This window comes from Cervus elaphus, chromosome 22, assembly GCF_910594005.1.
Source record: "Cervus elaphus chromosome 22, mCerEla1.1, whole genome shotgun sequence".
In the NCBI taxonomy this organism is placed as follows: domain Eukaryota; kingdom Metazoa; phylum Chordata; class Mammalia; order Artiodactyla; family Cervidae; genus Cervus; species Cervus elaphus.
In genome coordinates this window covers 8,163,051-8,184,158 of record NC_057836.1, presented here as the reverse complement: position 1 = coordinate 8,184,158, position 21,108 = coordinate 8,163,051, and the positions used below count along the sequence as shown (strand labels likewise).

General features: G+C 39.5%; 1 long non-coding RNA gene across 1 annotated transcript in view; it reads right to left on the bottom strand.

Moving 5' to 3' along the window:
- Positions 1-1,048: 1,048 nt before the first annotated feature.
- Positions 1,049-21,108, bottom strand: part of LOC122680365 — a 75,558-nt gene continuing 55,498 nt past the window's right edge. Inside the window, exon 3 of the long non-coding RNA XR_006336687.1 lies at positions 1,049-1,134. This is a non-coding gene — a long non-coding RNA (uncharacterized LOC122680365). The remainder of the gene's footprint in view (positions 1,135-21,108) is intronic.

The window sequence follows — 21,108 nt, the reverse complement described above, 5'->3', positions numbered from 1 at the left end:
TCCTACACTGCAGGTGGATTCTTTAGTGTCTGAGCCACCAAGGAAGCCCCAAGTTTAGAAACAAACAATGCTAACCTATTAGCTAACCTATTACATTCAAAGTCAGGACAGTACTCTTCCCTGGGCAGGAAGAGAGAATACTGATTGGGAAGAAGCACAAGGGGTGGTTCTGGGGTGCTGGAAATGTTTTATTTCTTCCTTAAGTAGTAATTATGCACAAGTATATTCACTTTATGATAACTCAACAACCACAATGCTTACAATTTGTGTGTTATTCTGTATCAATGTTATATTTTGATAAAATGGAAATGTCTGCAATTTACTTTGAAATGCATCCAAAAAATAAGGTGGATTGATGCACAAAGGGATAGATCTATTATAAAGAAAATATTATAAAATGTTAATGGCAGAATCTGAGTGATGGATATAAAGGAGTGCATTGTAAAGCTCTCTACTTCATCATATGTTTGAAATTTTTCATTTGGAGGAAAAAATCCCAATGAGTTATCTTATAGAACTTCCCAAGCTGATTCTAAAATTATGGAAAATTAAAAGGACAAAATTAGCCAAAACAATTTATCTCCCCAATTAATGTAAGTATTACATAAATGTGTGTATTGGTTTTAAAAATGAGAAATATTACTACATAAGGAGAAGCAAAGAAGTAGGAAAAAAAATAGAACATAATTATGGCAATCCAGGCAGGAAATGCTGGGCTTACAACGATCATCTAAACTTATTATTTCCCCATTTTATAAAAAATAGTAAGATTATAAGAAACTTCCAAGAGACACAAAATAAAGGATCTATACATTATAAACATGAAGATCTTCATTCAAATCATGCAATTCAATAATTCCATATCTACTCACCATTCTTCCGCTCACTAAGTGGAGGCAAATTGGGATTTCTGGCAGGGTGGAGGCCGAGGGTCAGCTCGGGCTGCAAGGAGAGCTCCTGCAGTTCATTGGCAACAGCCTCGCTCTGGGGGCTGGGAGCCGCGGACAGGGACACCAGAACGGGTTCATCATCATTCTCGCCGGCCCCTCCTCCGTCCAGCCCATTCACAGCAATGACGGAAGGGGGCAGGCACACTACACTGGAGAAATCCACCTTGGCTTTCGTGATGGCAACCTGGAAATGGAAAAGGAAACGAAAAGTTTAGATGTGGAAAAGAGACTATTCCACTGAGTACAGAATGCTGAATACTAATTATCACATTACTGGTGCACTACCACTATTCTTAAAAAGTTTTTTGTAAAGTAAGCTAGCATTCTTTATTAAATTAATATTTACTATGCTCACAGAGTGCATGAGATTTCAAGTCTGGCAATTGTCCTCAACTATATCACTCGGGAGGACAATGTACAATTGAAATAAAAGTAACACACAAACATGTCGATATATGGCAAAAACCATCACAATATTCTAAAGTAATTATCCTCCAATTAAAATAAATTTTTAAATAAATAAAATACTATAGAAATAAAAAAAGCCAACACACACACATGTCTCATAGGATAAAAGGAAACAGTAGCAAAGAGAAAGAGCTATGAGATCACGGTTACCTTCCAACTACTAAGGAAAAATATCTTGAGAAATAATACTTAATGATATTAAAGTATATTGCACCAACTTAATCTGGGGGAGAAAATTTCTTTAAGAAAAGAATTCCTTAAACACTAGATTCCACACAGAAATATGGAGATGTCTGTTTGATAATGGATAATTGCTCAGTTTTTTAAAATTTTTATACAACTTTTAAAGGTTACTTTCCATCGAAATACTGGCTATATTCCCCATTTTGTATGCTACATCCTTGATCCTATCTGACACCCAACAGTCTATCCCTCTCATTCCTCTTCCATCCATATTGCCTCTCCACCCCCACCAGCCCCCAACTGGAAACCACTAGCTTGTTCCCTGTATCTGTGCGTCTGCTTCTTTTTTGTTATATTCACTAGTTGGTTGTGTATTTTTAGATTCCACATGTAAGTGATATCACACAGTATTTGTCTTTCTCTCTCTGACTTATTTTACTTAACAAAATGCCCTCCAAGTCCATCCATGTTGCTGCAAATGGCAAAAATCTGTTCTTTTTCATGGCTGAATGGTGTTCCACTGTGTGTATGTGTGTGTGTGTACACATATATATACATATATATGTACGTGTGTGTGTGTATATATATATGTATATCACGTCTGCTTTATCCACTCATCTGTTGACAGGCATGTAGGTTGTTTCCATATAGAGCCAAGTGTAAATAATGCTGTTATGAACACTGAGGTGTATATTATCTTTTCAAAGTAGTGTTTCAAAGTAGTGTTTTTGGTTTTTAGCTCAAATATTTTAACCTACCTGAATACTTAATCATAGTACCCAGGAATGGGATACTAAAAAGCAGAACACATGCCAACATAAGAAAAAGATCTTTAAAAATGAAAAAGAATACAAAAAACAAGGAAGTCTTTTCAAAAACATGAGAATTAATGGTTTAGGGAATTAAGACTGTATTCACCCGCCAAATCCTGTGGAGTTATGAAGAAGATTTTTTTCAAAGCATTTAAAATGCAGAAAATATTTATTTAAAGTTTTAAAAAGTAAGATATAACAGGGGAAAAAAGACCATAAAGAGTTACTCAGTCATGTTCAACTCTTTGTGACTCCATGGACTGTAGCCCGCTAGGCTCCTCTGTCCATGGGATTTCCCAGGCAAGAACACTGGAGTGGGTTGCCATTTCCTTCTCCAGGGGATCTTCCCAGCCCAGGGATCAAACCAGGGTCTCCTGCATTGCAGGCAGATTCTTTACCAACTGAAGCCATGAGGAAGTTTACCAAAACAGAAAATGGGTTTTGTTTGTTGGACTATGAAAATTTTTAATTTTAGTTTCCAAATTTTCTCTAAAATATATATTGTTTTTATAATGAAGAGGCTATAATTCTTAATCTAAAAAGGGGGCCTAGGGGCTCCCTGCAGACTTTAGTGAGGACTTGCATCTAATGTGCTTCAGATGAAGAAATCACCAAAATACTGGAAAGCCATGAAATGAAGAAAGACATTGAAAACTAAAAGGACCATCACATCCACCTTCATGTAAAGCTTTCACTGTGCCCAAAGCTAACTGTAGTTCTAGTTGATCCTCATAAAATACAAAGGAAAGGAAATGATCCAGGTAAGAGCAATTAAGGGGGGTGGGGTTTGACATTAAGAAGAACAAGGATATTAAGAAGGACTCTCTACTCCAAAAAGGGTGAAAGAAAGTGAGTGAGGGATGTTCAAAAGAAAAAATATATTTTAGGAATGCAACAGTCTAAGAGATAATATGGGCAAACACTGGAGAAACAACTGTTGAAGGGTTTGAAAAATTGTAGGAATTATATAATAACAAATGCCTACCAAGAAAATCCAGAATCTGACCTTCAAAGAATTTTGCCCATCTTGTCTATGATTTACCATCATTTAAGCCATGTCTCTATGTGTACCAGGAGAAAACAATTGTTATACATGATTAATCCATCTGCCTTATTAGCTAATAGCATGTTTGCTTTCCTTAACAGGAGCCTTTTCAGACTAAAAAATTCAATTTTATGATATTCAAAAATCCTTTGCGGGGAGAAGAGCTCTGTGTGGGGGTGTGGGCCGGCTCTCTGTGTACCACGTGGAAGAGCTGCAGCCTGGCTCCAGGAAGCCTGAGTGCCCAGCCTCTCCCAGAGCCCCGTCTGCCCCTGCCCTCCGCCACCCCTGCATCTGCAGCCCTTCCCCAAACTCCATGGGCCCGGCCCTGTGCTCTCCACCCCAGGACAGGCTTTGGGCAGTGGGGTGTGGGCTCAGGGTCTGCCCAAAGTCGCTCGAGTTCATGACTGAGCCACATCTTTCCTTATCCCCTGCAGGAGAGAGAAACCTCAGGAGGCCCAGAGCCTAAGTCTAGGTGTTTCTCAGACATGCTGTGTGGCCTCAGGTGCCATCTTTGGGTTCCAGTCTATTTTGTCGAGTGAAGAGGCCGATTTCGATTTCTGGCAATGGGGCAGGGACCAGGTAGTCTGAATGTTTCCTAGCTATAAAACACCTAGAAATGCTGGATAAATCTGAACAAGGGTTTTAAATGCACGAGAACTTCCCTGGTGGCTCAGAGGGTAAAGCGTGTGCCTACAATGTGGGAGACCCAGGTTCAATCCCTGAGTCGGGAAGATCTCCTGGAGAAGGAAATGGCAACCCACTCCAGTATTCTTGCCTGGAAAATCCCATGGATGGAGGAACCTGGTAGGTTACAGTCCATGGGGTCACAAAGAGTCGGACACGACTGAGTGACGTGACTTTCTTTCTGTAAATGCACAGTTGAACTAACAAGAAAGTAGAGAAACCTCTGGCTCCAGGAATGAGGCAGGAACTAGGAATCACAGCAGTGAGACAAAAGTAGTCAAGACGCGGTGCAGCACGCAGTTGGCTCTGGGGAAGCTGCTGGTCTTAATGGCCACACAGCTTAGGTTTTCATGTCCACAGAGGACAGAAAAGGAGGTTTTGAGTCTGACAGGCTAGGGAGCTGCACTGAAACTTCTCTGTAAAGTTGGATTCAATTTCACTAAAGTATAAATCAGTGAGATTTTAGATTAAAAAAACTTGGCCAGGGTGTGGTAGTAATCCTTTGAGACTCAAACTCCTTAGGACAGAATCCTCAATCACCCTGAAACATATGAGCATGCTCACACAGACACACAAACGCACACAGATGATGGCACTGAGAAGTGAGTTTAAACACACACACACTCTCTCTCTGCCCCCCTCCGCCCCCCCTCAAATGAGTCCTAAGGAAAGCAGCAGCAGGACAGTACCAAAACTTCCAACTTTAGGGTTGTGAATATACACTGGAATATTACTCAGCCACAAAAAGAAGGAAATACTGCTATTTGCAAAAATATGGAGAGACCTTGAGCACATCATGCTAAGTTAAATAAATCAGACAGAAAAAGACAAATATATGCAAAAATATAAAACTCACACAAAAAAAGATCACACTTGTAGTTAACCAGTAGTGGGGGTGGGAGGTGGAGGAACTGGATGAAGGTTGTCAAAAATACAAACTTCCAATCACAAGTAGAGCTAACACTGCTATATATTTGTAAGTTTTTAAAGGAGTATATCCTAACAGCTCTCATCACAGAGAAAAAGAAATTTTTCATTTATATGAGATGATGAAAGTTAACAAAACTTATTGTGGTAAACATTTCACAGTATATGTAAGTCAAGTCACTATTTACACTTTACACCTTAAACTTACACAGTGCTATATATCGATTATATCTCAATAAAACTGGGAAAAGACATTTGCTAAGTCATTATAGACTATATGAGTTGATACCTCTCATTAGAAAATGATGTTTAACTGAGATGGTAACAGCTGTGTGTGTAGAGAGTAGACAGACCCTGCAAATAGTATTTGCACATTTAACATCCACTTGATAAACACTTGTCCAGAAGACAAAAGCAAATGAAAGACACTTAAAAGATAATCTGGGGACCAAGACAGGTAGGTCTTGAGGAAAATCTGAATGATATAAGAAGACTGGACAGGAATCAGCAAACCTCATTCAAGTACTCCAGGTAAGCTGCTGGGGCAGAATTATAGTTTCATACAAAAAGTTCTTAACAAAACAGCAAAATCTCCTTATTTCAGACTTCACTGATATCTGTGAGTCTACAACCAAGTATGAGATTAAGAAAAATTTTATGCTACTTTGAGGGAGGGGTAGGATAAAAGAATGCCAGTAATTTTATAATGTTTACCAGATTAAGAGAAAAACTAAAATACTGCCTCATGATGTATAATTCTTAACACAATTACAAAAGAGACTAACATGTAACACAGTCAATGTTAATATGTAAATGTATATTTCTCATTTCAAATGAGCTATTTTTGCATTTAAAATGGCCTGGCAATAGTGTTTCTCAATGTGGAGTTTCAGCTTTGTAAGATACAAAAATTCTAGAGATCTGTTGGACAATAATGTGAATATACTTAACACTACTGAGCTATCCACTTAAAAATGATTAAGATGGTAACTTTAGTATCATGTTTTTTACCACAATAATTTTGAAATAGCTTGGCAAGATCTCTGCTTGAGAAATAATTTACTAAACTAACCCAAATTAGTCACTGAGTTTGAAAGAATAAACTGTCTATTCTTTAAAGTGTCCTTAAATTTATTTTTCAGTAATTCAGAACAACCTTTCTCCTATTACTTTGAATTAGAAAATTATTATTGCTAAGATTCAGAGATCTGACATTCACATGTGTTACTGCTCCCAAAAGACAATAAAGATCCACCCACCACATGATATCCTGATTTTTTTAACAAAGCAAATGAAGTTAAACTGCATGAGTCTGTAATTCTGGTATGCACTTAATACACATAACCAGTACTTCTTTTTTTAAAAAAAAAAAGAAAAGATATCTCTTTAAAAGAAACCAGAATGTGGCCCCTCAAAGAAAGTCAAACCAAGTCAAGTCCAGGCATGAAGAAAAATGAAGTTTAAAAAGTGATGTGTTTTAGACTCGTGCATTTTCAATAGATTACAGAAGGGAATATCGAATCCTGTAATGACCTGGACCATGACTGCCTGCCACTACCTTGAATGAAAGAAAACGCAGTTTGAAGAACTTTTATTCAGTGTTCCATTCAGAATTTATTTTAATAGTTTAGCATCTGATTGTTGAAAGTTGCTCAGTCATGTCCTGCTCTTTGCAACCCCATGAACTATACAGTCCATGGAATTCTCCAGGCCAGAATACTGGAGTGGGTAGCCTTTCCCTTCTCCAGGGGATCTTCCCAACCCAGGGACTGAACCCAGTTCTCCCACTGCATGCAGATTCTTTTCCAGCTGAGCTGGTAAAGGGATTAAGTTCCATATTTATAAGATTATTAAGGGCTTGAAGAAGTCACATGAAAATTTTACATACCTATATAGATAGTTTACCACACATTTTTACCAGGCAAGTTACATGCTATAGTAGTATTTAACTGAACAATTTCAAGTTAATTAATTTCAATTTAATTGAAAGATTTCTTTCAAAATGCTAACACTAAATGGTATTACAAAAATTCTTCCATAAAAAATCATTAGGGGAAAAAAAAAAAAAAAAAATCATTAGGGGCCGGCAGAACAGATGAAACAAGAGTGACAGAACATTGCTAACTACTGAAGCTTTATATTGGGCATATGGAGATTTATTATACTGTTGTTCTCTCTATATTGATGTATGTTTGCTAACATTCTTATAATTAAAAAAAAATTTTTTTTTAAATAATAGTCTTCCATAGAACAAAGTAAAGACTTGGTAAGACATAAAGCAAGGTTTCCTTAATTTTCACCTTAGAAAATAAGCCAAACAAAAGTCAAGGGTAAGCACTGACAAAAGAAAAGAGAGAATATTTAGCATGAAATATATACATTGGGAAGATTTATTTCTCCAGCGAACATACCTACTTTCTGCTCACTTTTAAATAGCCCACAGGAGAAAGTCCTAGTTAACTGGGAATCTAGAGACAAGAACCAAAAATGCTGAGGCATTGCCATCATAGATTAAGTCTACTCTACCAGTTCTTGAATACTCCTAAAATTGTATTTACTGTACAATTTGCATGAAGAAGAAAAGCTGAAAGAGTAATATTTATCTCAGATTAGATGTATAATGCTATTTAGAAAAATTAAAGTTATGTCTCAAAATACCTTCCAAAATATCTCAAAGGAAATGTAATTAAAATAACCAAGAGGAAAAAAAATCTGCATCATGTTTTAATGGTGTAAATTTATACTTCTACTGAATCCAAAGTCAAACTTTCTTTTTCATCATAGGATCACCAACTTCAGTTTCTTGGCTGCTGATTCACATATGATCAGTAGCAGCCAGAACAAAAACAACACGGGGGCAGGGTCATCTCCCACAACCCATCTGTTTCCCTCTCCTGCTGGCCTGGTTCCGCCTCATCCTTTCTCCTCCCCACCCCCTTTGTGGGCCGCATGCCTTCTGCTGGTGCCGAGTGGCATATGTAACTAGAAGCAACAGCACGAAATGTGTCAGAGGAGTGGAAGAGCTCAGGCAGACAGATGATAAATCTGAAAAAGTATACACTATCATGATTTTGTATTATGACCCGTGATAAAAGAGTTTCACACAACCAAATGATATGGTTCTTCTTTCAAAAAAAAGTTTCTCTGTATAAAAAGTGGTTTTTAAAATCAATTAATGAAACTTTTTTTTAGCTGTACAGATTTTTACTTTTATTCCCCTCAATTTACTTTAACAGATAAACCAAATCTTTAAAACTCTTATTGTCTAAGCCCTGCACTCCTGTAGGAGAAGTTCAACTACTATGATGGACAGAGCATAAAAAGGTGTCTCAGGACTACACTGGAAAAAAAAGGGACCTAGCTAAGACTAGCCTTCCAGATACCCCCATCAAAGTGGCAGGCAGGTTCTCTCCTGTACCCACGAGGCAAGCCCAGTCACTTGCTGAATGCCACCATGTGGACCAAGTTAACACCATGTGGAACAGAAGAATCCCCCAAGCTAAGCCCTGCCCAAATGACTTACCTACAACATTGGGAGATACAATAAATGACATCAGATTTCTTAACATCAGCGCTGGAAACTGAGATAGAATATACTTTCAAATTCTCAGAAAAAAAATTATTTTCAAACTGGAATTGCTTATATAGCCTATCACTCAAGTAGGAAGGCATTTCAAGTAACAAAAACTTTACCACCCAAGTAATTTTTTTTCAGAAACTTCCATGGATCTTCAGTTTTTGCTCACTTCAGGTTTTCAGCTTCTCCCAAGGGGGAATCAGCCATCCAAGTCTTTCCTCTTATTCCAACAGAACATATAAAAGCTAACAATACAGAACGGCCTCTTCAGCAGCGGCGGCACAAGGCCCCTCAGAGCACCTGCCTCACTTCTCACTAGCCCCGAGCTCCTGCGGCTTTCTCCCTGTGGCTCTGCTAGAACCGCCTCTGCTGCAACCCACCTTCTCCTCCCTACTATCACTTTCCAACAGGCTGCGCCTCCGCAAGATCCCGGGCTTGCTGCGCACTTTTACTACTGTGAAAACAGACTCATCCTCCACCAGGCAGTTAAGTGCACTGAGCAAAGAGATTCTGTCCTATTGTCTTTTTTACTCAAGTAGCTGGATATTATACTTGACACGGAACAGGAACTCAATGAACATTTGCTCATCTACTGACTATATTAACCTCATGGAAACCACATGACATACACACAGTCAGCACTGATACAGAAAAAAAAAGAGAAAAAGGTTCTGTCACAGGTAGGTATTTACGTTTAAATAAAAATACACATAAGATCAGAAAAGGCTCCTAAGACACTAAAGTTTGAAAGCACTCATAAAAAATGGACAGTATTATAGAACAGAATGGGGCTTCCCTGGTGGCACTAGTGGTAAAGACTCCATCTGCCAATGCAGGAGATGTAAGAGACATGGGTTCAATCCCTGGGCCGGGAAGATCCCCTGGAGGAGGACATGGCAACCCACTCCAGTGTCCTTATCTGGAGAATCCCGTGGACAGAGGAAGCTGGCAGGCTACAGCCCACAGGGTTGCCATGAGTCAGACACGACTGAAGCAGCTTAGCACGCGTGCACACACAACACAGAGACAGGCTCACACACATAAAGAGCAGACCTGGGGTTGTCCACAGGGAGGGAGGCGTGGGGGGGCAGTATTGGGAGTGTGCGATTATACAGAGAGTGGGTAAACAACAAGGTCCTACTGCATACCACAGGGAACTATATTCAGTATCCTGTGATAAACCATAATGGAAAAAAATTTGGAGAAGAATATATGCATTAACTGAGTCACTCTGCTGTAAGCAGAAATTAACACATTGTAAATCGACTGTATGTCAACAAATACTTCTAAATGGGTACTACTGACAAGATTCACTTATTTTTTACTCATTCCCTCAATAAATATCTACTGAGTACCTACTACACGCCAGGTATTCTTCTGGGTGCTAAGGGATGCTACAGTGAATAAAACAAATTCCTGACCTCAGGGAGCTTATATTCTTCCAGGAGACAGAACAGCCTAAACAAAAACAAGGGTGTGGAAAGGTGTAGAAGATGTTCAAAAGGGCAATCGCATACAAGTTACATGAGATGTGCCTGGGATAGCAAGCTGAGCTTCACTCTAGGAAACAGGAATAAATCAACTACAGTTCAATATAAAATAAAATAAAAATTTAAAGTAGGGAACAGCATAATCAAACCATGTTTTGGAGGATTAATCTGGCAGTGGAATAAATACTGGATTGGCAAAAGGGACAATGAGGTTGGGGAAAAAGTTACAAAGTTACTTTCATTAGGCAAAGTATAACTTACTGAAATCCTGACTTGCAGTAGTAAATGCAGAAAGACAGGAACTGTCACACACAACATGGAGCCATACCTAGCAGTTAATGTGGAATGAGTAAGAGAGAATTTATAAGTGATACAATTGGTTTGTATTTGGTTATGGGGGAAGTGAAGAAAAGGAGGTATCAGAGATGATACCGAGGTTTTAAGCCAGAATGACCGCAGAACACGAATTCTGCTAATAGAAACAGGGAAGAGAGGAGGAGGACCTTTACCTGAGGGGATAATGAATGCAATTTTGGGTACTGGGTGCAGCAGCCAGTCAGATAATAGAAACATCATTTCAGTTCCCTGGTGGTTAAGACAGTAAAGAATCTGCCTGCAATGAGGGAGACCCAGGTTCAATTCCTGTGTCAGGAAGATCCCCTGGAGAAGGGCATGGCAAACCACTCCAGTATTATCTTTTTGGTTTTTTTTTTTTTACTTTTTAAAAATTTATTTAATTGAAGGATAATTGCTTTACAGAATTTTGTTGTTTTCTGTCAAGCCCCAACATGAATCAGACGTGGGTAACCATATATCCCCTCCTTTTTGAACCTCCCTCCCATCTCCCTTCCCCTCCCACCCCTCTAGGCTGATACAGAGGCCCTGTTTGAGTTTCCCGAGCCATACAGCAAATTCCTGTTGGCTATCTATTTTATACATGGCAATGTATGTTTCCATGTTACTCTTTCCATACATCTCACCCTCTCCTCCCCTCTCCCCATGTCCATAAGTCTATTTTCTATGTCTGTTTCTCCACTGCTGCCCTGTAAATAAATTCTTCAGTACCATTTTTCTAGATTCTATATATATGCATTAGAATACAGTATTTATCTTTCTCTTTCTGACTTACTTCACTCCGCATAATAGGTTCCAGGTTCATCCACTTCATTAGAACTGACTCAGATGTGTTCCTTTTTATGGCTGAGTAATATTCTGTTGTGTCTATATACCCCAACTTCCTTATCCATTCATCTGTTATGGACATCTAGGTTGCTTCCATGTTCTAGCTACTGTAAATAGTGCTGCAATGAACAATGTGATGCATGTGTCTTTTTCAATTTTGGTTTCCTCAGGGTATATGCCTAGGAGTGGGATTGCTGGGTCATATGGTGGTTTTATTCCTAGTTTTCTAAGGAATCTCCATACCGTCTTCCATAGTAGCTGTATCAATTTACATTCCCACCAACAGTGCAAGAGCATTCCCTTTTCTCCACACCCTCTCCAGCATTAATCATTTCTAGACTTTTTGATGATGGCCATTCTGACTGGTGTCAGGCAATACCTCATTGTAGTTTTGATTTGTATTTCTCTAATAATGAGCAATGTTGAGCATCTTTTCATGTGTTTGTTAGCCATCTGTATGTCTTCTTTGGAGAAATGTCTATTTAGGTCATTTTCCCACTTTTTGACTGGGTTGTTTGTTTTTCTGGTATTGAGTTGTATGAGCTGCTTGTATATTTTGGAAATTAATCCTTTGTCAGTTGTTTCATTTGCTATTACTCCAGTATTCTTGCCAAGAGAATTCCATGGACAGAGAGCCTGGTGAGCTACACAGCCCACGGGGTCACAAAGAGTTGGACACGACTGAGTGACTAACATTTTCACTCATATACATATGGAAAACATGGACATGAGTAGAAGGACAGAAACAAAAAGGAATATAAGAAATAAAACAGAAAAAAAAAAAAAAAAAAAGACAGTAAGAGGAAAAGGCAGAGGTACAGACACAAGGGAATGATAAATTGTTATCATACCTGACTCTGTTGGTAACTCAGGAATGCCTAGTCTCAGATTGCCTACTTTGAGTTTTAGACCATCCCTCTGATTCCTAAAATTATCATATACAGCTGAGTATCTAATTACATATCGGTACTTTCTACTCACACTATTTTAGACGAAGCTCAATAAAGCTGTAACTTTATAATGCTGAGGGGCAACCAGCTGTCCCCAAACTTAAAGACACAAGTAAGCTCAAGGGCTTATAAAAAAGGACATGAACTTACCAGCTGGAAGCAGGAGAAATAAATAAAAACACTGAGAAACAAGAAAAGTAAAATACGTATTTTATCTGCGGGTTCAACTCTTTTTCTTTGTATTACCTCTCTACACGCCCCTGCCAGATATCCACAGCCTAGACCACAACCTAAAGGTGCTGGGTACACATGGGCACACCCTTCACTGCGTGAGACTGCCTGCCTTCAGTCTTAATGTCACTAAGAGGACCTTCTGGGATGGATCTGACTTCCATCAATTCACCCAACAAGTATATACTGAATATCAGGCATTGTTCTAGGCACTGGGAGTGCAAGAGAAAATATTCCTTCTTTCATGGAGCTTACATTACAGTGAAAGAGATACACACACAAAAATAAATACACAGTAAAATAATTTCAGGTAACTGTAACTTTTACGGGGGGTGTGGGATGGCTCATTTAAATTATATGTTCAAGAAAGGTCTCACTGAGGAGATAATCTCTGAGCTGAGACTTGAATAATAGCCAACACTTAATGAGCACTTATCTGTGTGAGACACTTCATATGTGTGTATTCAACCTTCACAACATTAAGAGGTATTTACTTATATTATCCAATTTTTTACAGCTCAGGAAATGAAGGAACTGAGAGGTTAAATAGTAACTTGAATGCAGGCAATCAGGTTTCAGAACCCATGCTTCTAACCACTACACAATCTGATGCTACCTGAATCCGACAAGCAGCAGTCTGCCATGCAGAGGAAACAACATGTACAAGTTCAAAGGCCATGAGGTGGGAATGAGCTTGACATCTTCAAGGAATTAAAGACCAGGCTGGGCAGGGAGCAGAGAAAGAGGGTAGCAAAGTACATTCTATGAAACACTGGATGCCCCGTGAGGTTTTAAGCAATGGAGTGATATGATCTGATGTATGTTTTTGAAAGATCACTTTAACAGCTGCACAGAGAACAGACTGTAGGGGAAACTGTTTACCTCAGTCTGCCGCCTGACTTTCGAGTTTGGTATGTTCTGCCTGGCCCCCTAGAGACAACTGCAGTAACGCTGTTTCAGGGAAGTTATAATATGTGACCTGTATCTTAATACCTTGTATCACTGAGTTTGGTGATATGACCTTGGGCAAGTCACTCTGAATAAAAATTATTACTCTCTGTCCTGTTCTCTTAAAGAATATTACGAGAAGTTATCCTTGAGAAGTACACAGAGTTTAACTATCAGGTGGCCTTCTTTTTTTTTTTCGCATGTGAAAATTTAATAGAAATTTGACAATTTGCCTTAACCCCATCTTCAATTCCATCCACCGCTCCCCCCCAACCCCGACAAGAAAAGGCTGCCTAACATTTAAAGCACTATTCTGGCAAGATGACTTCATTACATTCCTTGAACTATACTCATGCCCACAAACACTACAGATATGCTTTCCTTATGATTCCTAATCCTTCTTCTGCGGTACTCAAATGTGTTCTGATTTTTAACTGTGGAATTCTATTTGTCTTTTAGAAGTTTCTTCTCTAAGAATAAGAATGATGGATGTTTAGAAGTCCACACGCTATGTATAAAATACCTGAATAAATTTAAATATGATCTGAACATACGTGTAATTTCACCTATGAAACTGCATAATCCATCATGAGACAGTTTTCAAGTTAGGAATTCTTCTGTCACCTCCTCTCTGACACTAAAACCTTACACTCCAATAAGTTAAGACAACCTGAAATGTTGCCAGGCCACAGTATAGAAAATCTGCCCTAGTGATGCTGTTCAGGTATGAATAATATGAAAAAAATTGGTTATTTTTGAACATACTGACTTTGGAATGAAAAACTTGTTGAGACAAACCTCATCGAGGATGAAGACAAGCAGCAGTTGGGGGAAAGGGAAGACGTGTACAGTACTACGCTTTGTTTCCACACTACAATGCAGCGTTTGAGGAGAAGCATTGTTTTCCAGGGCCAGAGGTTCACGTCCTTAGGTTCCCCAGTGAGCTCTCTCCCCATATCTTAAGAGTATGCTCCCTTCCTTACAAAATGAGCCATGAATATGTCCTAAATTCTTGATCAAACATTTCAAAACACTGAGAATGAAATATCTGGCCATAAAAAGAAGAAAAAAATCCAGAAACTGTCACAATTTTATAGGACTACAGCAAACTCAAATCCAAATACAGCAACACCCTCTCAGAGAGGCAGACTGAAGACCCGAGTGTCTGCGGGTCAAGGAGAAGCGGCCAGACTAGAGCTCCTAGGCACCCACTGGTGCTACAACGAGGGACCCTCAGGACGATGTACATCCGTGACAGCACCTGCCGCCTTTGCCATGAAACACCAAGGCATGTCGCCAGCATGTGTACAGGCGTGCATGCTTAGTCGCCAAGTCACATCCAACTCTTTACGACCCCATGGACTGCAGCCCGCCAGCCTCCTCTGTCCATGGGATTTCCCAGGCAAGAATATTGGAATGCGTTGCCATTTCCTTCTCCAGGGACTCTCTCGACCCAGGGGTCGAACCCACATCTCCTGCATTGCAGGCGGATTCTTTACCACTGTGCCACCTGAGAAGCCTATGTCACCATCACACTCATCCATTACTCTTCTGATTACACTTTAATTATAAAAGCTACCCTATTAATTAAATGAATCTATTCTGACAAGATCAGTTACCATCTTTGGTATGGTATGGTATACCATACCAGAGCACTGGCTCTTCACATTACCTTCACAGTAAACAGTGCAGAATTTGTGTTTAAAAATATATTCTCAGTTGCTCATGGTCATCAATGGCTTCAATCAAGGCAGAATCTCTGGAAATACAATAAATCTCAAATAAAAACAGCTAAGTCATGGTCCATTATTCTTCCCTTCTGACAGCCTCTTGCTTCAAACATATTACTCTCAGCCAATTAATATTTTGAAAAAGGTGCTGAGAAGTTCTGATGGAATAAAATGTAACAGACACCAATAAATATGTTTTTAACTTCAGTACAATTATATTTAAAGCTCTGAAATAAAGAGGGAAAAAAGACTACAGGCAAAGAAATCCATTTCCCAAACAAAAAACACAATGAAAGTGTTCTCCAAAGCACTGTGGGACTCTCCACTTTACAACTACATCTAAGGGCAGATGCTGTAGAATCTGTAGAATGCTAAGCCACGCAGCAGCAGCCAGCAGTTAACACAGTGCATTTTGAAGGTGTCTGTCCTGGCAACACGATGTGGTTATCAAAAGAAAAGGTAAGTGTACAGCAGCATGGAAATCTTCTATTGTCTTCCTAGCACCACACCACTCCTGGGTTACCCAGATTTGGACTTCTTTTACCTAACGTGACAATAAACTTATGTCACATTTAAAATCTCTATTATTTTACTTTTGAAAAAAAGTGAAAGTGTTAGTTGCTCAGTTGTGCCCAACTCTTTGCGACCCCATGGACTGTAACACACCAGCCTCCTCTGTCCATGTGATTCTCCAGGCAAGAATACTGGAGTGGGTAGCCATTCTCTTCTCCAGGGGATCTTCCCGACGGGATCAAAACCCACGTCTCCTGCACTGCAGGCAGATTCTTCACCATCTGAGCCAGGGGGTCACAAATGGTTGAACATAATGCTAATACATAATCTGCTGTCAGGAAGAGAATGCTTCACGCAAAAGAAGATAACATTTGCGGTGAGCCTTCAGATACTGAAGACCGAAAAGCTAGTGATAACTGTTATGCAGTGAGAAAACACCTCATTAAAGCACTACCTGATTATACTGGAATGCTTTAAGAGAAACAGGAAAGATTCAGAATGGTGTATGTGTTGGCTGCTTCTTGCAACTTTCAACAATTTATACAAGAGAGGTAAAAGGTAACAAGGACCTACTGTATAGCACATGGAACTCTGCTGAATGTTATTAGTATATATGGCAGCCTGGATGGGAGGAGAGTTTGGGGGAGAATGGATACATGAGTATGTAGGGCTGAATCCCTTCTGCTGTTCACCTGAAGCCATCGCAACGCTCTTAATTGGCTATACCCTGACACAAAAGAAGAAGTTTTAAAAAAAGAAAAGAAAAAATGAGAGGTAAGAGACTAGAGCTCACCAGTCAGTAAGAAGACGGAACACGTCACTAGGGAAGGTGTTCTCTTCCCTGCGGCCTGCAATCTAAACTGACTAAAAGCCTCTTACTTTGAAGCCTTATGGGGTAGAAAGAGCAAACCACTCCACACTCCAAAATGGTACAGTTAAAAGAGGTGACTGCCAAATGGAGATAAGACTGGACCTCTGCCATATAAAGGCTATGAACACAATTGCCAAAACAAAATGGGGGTGTGGGGACCAATGGGGAGCCAATTGTTTCAGACCACCTCACTGTGACTGCCATTAAGTTAAGATGGAGTGGAGACAGGCAAGGCACAAAGGTGAGTAAGGAAAAGACCAGAGTTATCAAAGTTAAAAACCATGTTTCATCCAGAAATCTGTTCCTCTCTCAGGACAGAAAGTCTTCAAATATATTACTACACAGTAGCACTTAATAATCACTATAAACCAGAGAATTTTATGTTACCAATCCTCCCCTTTTCTGAAACCATGTCTAAAAAACTAAAGGAAGTATGAGAACTATGTCTAACCAAATAAAGAATATCAGTAAAAAAGAGAAAATTTCCAAATGGAAGTTTTTCTACTGCTATCATATTTCTATTACACCTATTGTACATGAGTTATTTGGGGTACAGTTACCTTGTCTTTTAGTTTATAAGTTTATAACCATACCCACCAGAGAAGACCATACACTACTCAGACATCCTGGGCTTTGAACTGAATGCTCTAACTGAATAAAACATTGGGGTAGTTTCTCTTAGGATGTGGTAAATGTGTTGCACATACAAAAAGAAGGGTAGGCTTATATATATTAGAATAACCAAAGGGGCAGACTATGATTTAAAAAAAAAATCCTAATTACACCCCCAAATCAATTCTCCTCTTCTTAGTAATAAAAGACTCAGACAAATGGCAATGTAGATTAGTGACTACAATTCCGAGCCTCCCCTGAAATCAGGTGTAACATTCTTGCCAATGGTCTATAAGTGAAAGTATCTTGTAGAACTTCTAGGAAGTATAAAGGGAATAAGCACGTGTTTAGGGCTTCCCTGGTGGCTCAGTGATAAAGAATCTGCTTGCAATGTGGCAGACCCAGGTTCAATGCCTGGGTTGGGAAGATACCCTGGAGAAGGAAATGGCAAACCACTCCAGTGTTCTTGCCTGGAGAATCACATGGACAGAGGAGCCTGGTGGTCTACAGTCCATGGGGTCACAAAGAGTTGGAGATGACTGAGTGACTAACATTTTCACTTTCACTTTTCAAGCAAGTCTTCAGACCTCCTCCTTCCTGACAGCTGGAATACAGATTGTATGGCTGGAGCCTGAGCACTCACTTCAGATTATAAAGTAGAAAATGCATGCTGAAGATGCTGAGGATAGCAAAAGAAACTATCCCTGAGGAAGCCCACAGCTTGAATTTATACCTATTACAGAGATCAAATTATCAACATTCACTGGATCATAGAGAAAGCAAGGGAATTCCAGAAAAACATCTACCTGTTTCATTGACTACACTAAAGCCTTCGACTGTGTGGATTCTAACAGACCATGGAAAACTCTTAAAGAGATGGGAATACCAGACCATCTTACCAGTCTCCTGAGAAACCTTTTTGTGGGTCAAGAAGCAATGGTCAGAACATTATATGGAACAACTAACTGGTTCAGGACTTAGAAAGGAGTATGACAAGGCTGTTTATTGTCACCCTGTTACGCAGAGCACATCATGTGAAATGCCAGGCTGGATGAGTTACAAGCTGGAATCAAGATTGCCGGGAAAAATACCAACAGCCTCTGATACCGCTCTAAAAGCAGAAAATGAAGAAGAACTAAAGAGCCTCTTAATGAGGGTGAAGGAGGAGAGTGGAAAAGACAGCTTAAAACTCAATATTAAAAAACTAAGATCAGGGCATCTGGTCCCATCACATCATGGCAAAGAGAAGGGGAAAAGCTGGAAGCAGTAACGGATTTCCTCTTCTTGGGCTTTAAAATCACTTTGGATGGTGACTGCAGCCATGAAATAAAAAGACAACTGCTTCTTGGCAAGAAAGCTATAACAAACCTAGACAGTGTGTTAAAACACAAAGACATCACTTTGCTGACAAAGGTCCATATAGTCAAGACTATGGTCTTTCCAGTAGTCACGTGTGGATGTGAGAGCTGGACAGTCAAGAAGGCAGAGTGCTGAAGAATTGGTGTTTTCGAACTGTGGTGCTGAAGAAGATCTTGAGAGTCCCTTGGAAAGCATGGCAATCAAACCCATCAATCTTAAAGGAAATTAACCCTGAATATCTTTGGAAGGACTGATGTTGAAGCTTCAATACTTTGGCCAACTGATGCGAAGAGCCGACTCATCAGAAAAGAACCTGATGCTGGGAAAGATCGAAGGCAGGAGGAGAAGGGGATGACAGATGATGAGATGGTTGGATGGCATCACCGACTCAATGGACGTGAGTTTGAGCAAGCTCAGGGAGATGGTGAAGGACAGGGAAGCCTGACGTGCTGCAGTCCATGGGGTTGGGAAGAGTCAGATATGACTTGGCAAATAAACAACAAAAAGATCTTAAACCAGCTGTTTCAGATATGTTCAAAGAGCTAAAGGAAACCATGCCTTAACAACAACAAAAAAAAACCCTAAAGTAGGAGAATAATGTCTAACCATTAAAAAGTTAGAAATTATAAAAAAGAACCAAACTGAAATTTTGAAAAATTAGAATAACTGAGGTGAATATTTATTGGAGGAAATAGCTGAGCAAGGCAAAAGAAGAAAAAAAAATCAGTGAACTTGAAAAATCAATCAATTGAAGTAATACAATCTGGGGAAATGAATGAAGAAAAATGATAATGTCCCCTGAGACCTATGAAACACCAAGTCCAACATATGCATAATGGGAATCCCAGAAGAAGAGGGGAAAGGGGGCAGAAAGAATATGAAGAAATAATGGATGAAAATTTCTCACATATGATGAAAAATGTCAACCCACACATTCAAGAAGGTCCATGAACTCCAAGTAGGGTAAACTGAAAAAGATCCACATCCAGACAAATCATATTCAAATTATAAAAAGACAAAAAATCTTGAGAGCAGAAAGAAAAAGTGAGTCTTCATGTATAAGAGATATTCAATACAAATAACAGATGACTTCTCAACAGAAACCCAAGAAGCCAGAAGGCAGTGGGATGGCATATTCAAAGTTCTGAAAGAAAAAAGGCCTGTAAACTAAGGATTCTATATTAAGCAACACTATCCTTCAAAAATGAAGAAAAAAATTAAAGACATTCTGAGGGGAAAAATTTTTGAGGAAATTTGTTGCCAGCAGACCTGCATCACAATAAATACTAAAAGGAGTCCTTCAGTGTGAAATGAGAAGACACTAGAGAATAATTCATATCCACACAAAGAAAGAAAGCATGTCTATAAAGACAACTATATAGGTAAACATTAAAGAGAATATAAATGCATTTTGCTTCTCTTTTTTCTCCTGTCTCTGAAAAGACAACCGCATAAAGTAAGAATTATAAATCTGGGTTGTAATTTGTGACATTAACAGCAAAAGGGAAAGGGGAGCAGAGCTATACAGGAGCAAAATGATGCTACAGAAATTAAATTGGTATGAATCCCAACCAGAGTATAAATTACAGATGTCAACTTCTGGGATCTTAGTATGAGGAGCCCCAAGAGCAAACTCCCCTGGAAAATAAGCAAAGCTGGTAAAAATTACTAAAATGAAAAATTAAGTCTCTGGAAATGGCCCTAGAGGCAAACATCAAATAAAGTAGTAGTTAACTCAAGAGACTCGACTAAAGTTTGCTAACAGGGTACATCTGTGGCATTTGAGCTTTTATCCACCACTCCAGAGTCAGTGTGATGGAGTTTCACTCCAGTTGGGTGTGACTAAGAAGGTTCTCCTCTTCTCCTCAGCTCCCAGCCACTCACTAGAAGGAGCAGACCATAGGATTTCGCATCTTCTACAACTCCAACCCAAAGAGGCTAAATGCCTGGTGAGTGGGACCAGAAGATAATGGGCTCTCTTCCTCCACCCAGCCCTACCCACAGGACAGAGGCTCTCTCCAAGATGTAGCAGTCCATGAATCCTGTGGCCTGGGCTGTATTCTCCCCAGCTCGTGGGGCAACAGCTCCATGCAAGTACAGACAAGCCAATTAGGCAAAAAGCTATGGGGTTTGCCAAGAAGTTCATTTGGGTTTTCATGAAAAACCCTAACCCTAACTCAATACTATCCTGGTCAACATCCAGAGTAATGACTCAGAGATTCTGTCCAGGGGGAGAAGTAGTCCATAAGAAAGCTCCAAAGCTCTCCCCAAAGAAACTGGCTTTATTTGAAACAGAGTGTAGGAAATTCAGGCCTAAGGAAGTTCTTGAAAAATAGCTCCTCTTAATCAGGAGCAACAAACTAAACCACAGGTCAGGTAACTCACTAGTAAGGAACCAGGGAAAGAGACAGCTAAGAAGAGCCTCTTCTGGACCAGGACAAACCACGAAGACTGGACCTAAAAAATTACCCCAGCCCCAAATTTACTGGATCAGACCAATGAACAATTAATGCCATGTCAGCTCAATGAGGGGAAGAATAATCCTTTCAACAAATGGTGCCGGGACAACTGGATAT